The sequence below is a fragment of the Schistosoma haematobium genome, chromosome 1, assembly GCF_000699445.3.
Source record: "Schistosoma haematobium chromosome 1, whole genome shotgun sequence".
NCBI classification, from domain to species: domain Eukaryota; kingdom Metazoa; phylum Platyhelminthes; class Trematoda; order Strigeidida; family Schistosomatidae; genus Schistosoma; species Schistosoma haematobium.
In genome coordinates, this window is record NC_067196.1 from 13940920 (window position 1) to 13944999 (window position 4080).

Consider the following 4080-nt stretch of genomic DNA (forward strand, 5'->3'; position numbering starts at 1 on the left):
TCAACAATCGTTCGATTCCCAAGAGGATTTGAATCTGACGAATACTAAGTCTTAATCATATGTTCATATGGTCTTAAAAACCCTGCGACCCAAAAGTCCATGATTAAAAATTAACGAAATTGGTTTGAGTAGATGGGGTGCCTGTATTGTGTTTCAATGGTACTACCAAACGTGAAGCGGAACACTTTTTATAAAGTATAAGACAGTACAACAAAAACATCTTTTCAGGAGATTTGGTGTGACATGTACTATGATATTGCGGAAGGACAGTTGACATAAAGTATTTCAGTACCTTTCATGTTAAACTAATCGGACCTTATTTATTCTCTATCCAAATTCAGCAAATCGTCTCGGACAATATATACACTTCGCCGTGAGAGTTACACGTCCACTGATCTCCAAGATAAGCCGAATCAAACCTTGTTGCCATCCTGCTTACTGAATGGTATCTTATAAATATCTTAAGGCAGATCGTGGAACGAGTGGCTACCTATCCTATAATTCGTAGACAACTCGTTGAAACGATAACCGACTTACGGTTACAAATGTTCAAAAACCTAAACGAGGTTTGTCAAGAAAAGTTTATTTCAATCATTCGTTTTGAATAAAAAAACCCGGAAGACAGCGAAAAGAGTCATCTATGAATACATTTTCGCTGACAAATATGTATTTATACGAGAATGAATCAGTGTTTAATCACTCATTCACATGCTTCGAATGGAATAAATTTGTGGGATAGTGAGTTCATTTCATCACACAGACCCTACTAATAATGTTGTATTTAAAGAACGATAGAAAAACGAATCGCAGAAAAATTACTAAACTGTTGAAGATGCCACAGGTATTCGGGGTTCGACAACGCTTTCACCAGGAACACCAGTACCCACCAAGTGAAATCAAAAGACAGAAGTGAGGATGTTCAAAGATATATTTGATAGGCTATCAATATATCAAGGATCGTCTGATCTAATCTGGCTAGCGATTGCAGGGGTTGTTGAGCAAGGCGTTCGCACTCGTGATCTGGTGCGGATGCATAACCAAGCAGCTTCAGCTAGGTGAGTCCATTAAAACTAATGTGGTCAGCATCCAATGTCGAAAACTTGCAGAGCTAATTATTTTGGGGATTAATTTGCTGCTACACAGTTTCCAGTGCCAAACGTTGAATCCGTTTAATCTGATTATCACCGCTGTCTAACGTTTCCCTTAAAGAGTTGAGGTGAACGACGTTGACCAGTAGTATAAAGCTTCATAGAAAGGACTGTAGACAGTGTTATTTTAGTCACCGAAGAGTCTTGCTCTTACTAATATAAATACGGTATTAATTATTTATTCATTCGGGTGGAGAGAATTCGTATTAGAGATCTCTGGATATTGACAACCTAGGGAGTGGTGAGAAGCGCAAGTTACGATCTGCTCGTAAGATAATGAATCCTTAAAACTGATTTTGTAGATGTGCTTAGAATTATGAATTCAGTTAGATAGGCTCAGGACTTTTCGTAATGACTTTTGCAAGTTTATTATGTTCTTCTAAGGTATTAGGTCTTCTGTGTGAATATTAGACAATCTAACGAAATAATACCCAACCCAGTAAATGCGTGACTGTGATACGACACAAGTAAGAGCTCTCATCAAAAGTAGGCCGTATGAAACTGCGTTGTATAATTGTAACAGATTTTAACATAATGACGTATTTAATTGGTAGGCAGGTATATAGTTACCCACTACATCATGTCGGCTTTCATTGTTGTTTCACTAACAAATGTTAGGTTATCTTGTGTGGCTATGGATTAGTCCAATCACGTTATCTTCTGTTTCTTTCTTTTCATCATCTATCACTATCTATATACTTCTTCCCCACTGTAACAAACAGCGCAACTTCAGGTTGGATTTTAACCTATCAATGAGTGAATGCTTCATTCTACCACCGAGTAAAATCAAGGGGTAACTAAAGTGTCTTATGTACAATAAATCCGTAAGTGTTAAGTGAGCCTCATGGTTCTATCAGAAAAAGTCGATTTTGTTCATCTGTTAGGAACTGTCAGGTTTTATTTGTAATCTGTAGATGTTACGTGTTGTCTAATACAATGTCTACTATATCACTGTTGACTCGTGTAGCGTAAGGATCGTTGGAAAGATGGTTTCCTTCGAATTCTTGTGCTGGTAGTAATTTTATAGTCTATTTCTTCTGACAATAAGGTGCTCCAAAACTCTGCAAAGTCCTTTTTAAGAGATGTCGTTTACTCTAAGTGACGAATCAAAACGAAAAGCGTGTATATCGTAGTGAAATGCTGTTGCGAAATGATATCAGTCGACTAAATACGGTATTTAACGCGGAAATATTAATTCAACATAGTCGTAGATCAACTTCCGAATACGATGTGCGACTGAATATATAACTGTCGAATAGATTAGTTTAGATTCTTTAGTTAACTTGTCCTAATTGTGTGATTAGTTCGAATATTTTGCAAGTGAATCCCTCTAGTATTCTTTTGTCAGGTTGTTTGTATATCTGTCTATCTCTTGATCTGGTGTTATTCCAAGATTACTATTATTCCAGTCGAGTTTTATCATTTAATCTAGTTGCACATTAATTGTTTATTACCACTGTATATGTTAGTGAATTCAATTACTGAAATATATGCCCGTGATCATTTGTTTTCTAGTTTATTTATTTGTCCTCGGTCATCAATGTTAAAGATAAGGAACAGAAAATTACAGTTGTATTTAAGCTGACCGAACCTAGCTCTTGGCGTTTGTGAACCAGTTCATTTAGGGGGATAAAAAATCATGCTAACTGAAATCGAGGAATCCACGAATTTTTGGAGTGGAACATTTGTCCCATAGAAGAGTTTAACTGTAGCGTACTCATAATCAGTATTCACTGCACTAAGAATTTACAATATTTTGAATTCTTTGAATTATAGCACTAACTAAGAGTCCCAGAATTAACGCAATTGAATTAAGAAGTAAGACACAAGCACAAGCGAATGCATTGTATTTGGAATTCGAAATCGAGCATTCAACAAGTACAAAGGTATCATTGGTTCATTCAAACACCACATCCGCCACAGCTTAAATTGGAGTCTAGGTGTTTGTAATCAATCGTACGTCTTCTTCTCAAATTCATCCTGAGTCTGTCTGACATTGTATTGGATAAGGATTCTATATTATCTAGAATATGCTCATTAGCATTAGAATTAGCAATCGAAATTGGAACTGACTCACCTGGTTCCTGAAATTGTATTTGATCTACATGTCGACTGTGTGTACTTAAGTCATCGATGTCTAGAATTCGCACCATCGATTTTCCGACATTCTTCAGAACAATACCCGTAGATGGTCGAAGATCATTTCCTCGATAGTATGTACCTTCTGCAGACTCCAAACATCTCATATTCGACCGAAGAATTCTTCCTTTCAATAGCTTCGCTGGAGTCTCCTTCGTCACCGAATGTCTGGCATTTCTATATTGCAATAGAAAGGTATCTACTCCCCTCTCCAGCTCATTAAATGTTGAGGGGGCTATAGAATCAATAGCAGTCTTTAATGTCCTAACAAAATTCTCTGCCTGACCATTAGAACACGGATGTCTGGGAGCAGTAAATAGATGTTTGCACCCTATACCGTTCAACCGGGTAGTGACTGCATCTGCAGCAAAATGTGAGCTATTATCAGTCACCAACACCATGGGAACCCCTTCTCGACTAAACACCTTTATTAATGCTTGTATTGTGAAATCAGAATTTGGTGAAGTTGTGAAAAAAACTTCAGGCCACTTTGAAGAAGAATCAATGACTACTGGTGCGTAGTTTTTACCAAGAAATGGTCCACAATAGTCAGCATGAATCCTCTGCCAGGCCTCAGACGATACTGGCCATGGCACCCACTTCGAAGGATGATTTTTCAACTGATGACATTTCTCACAATCGTTTGCCGTACGACATATATCTGCATTTATCTCTGGCCACCAGCATGTGAGCCTTGCCAAGGACTTCATTTTCTCAACACCTAAATGACCACTATGAAGATCTTCAAGAACAGATTTACGCAATGAAGGAGGAATGACAACACGAACATTTA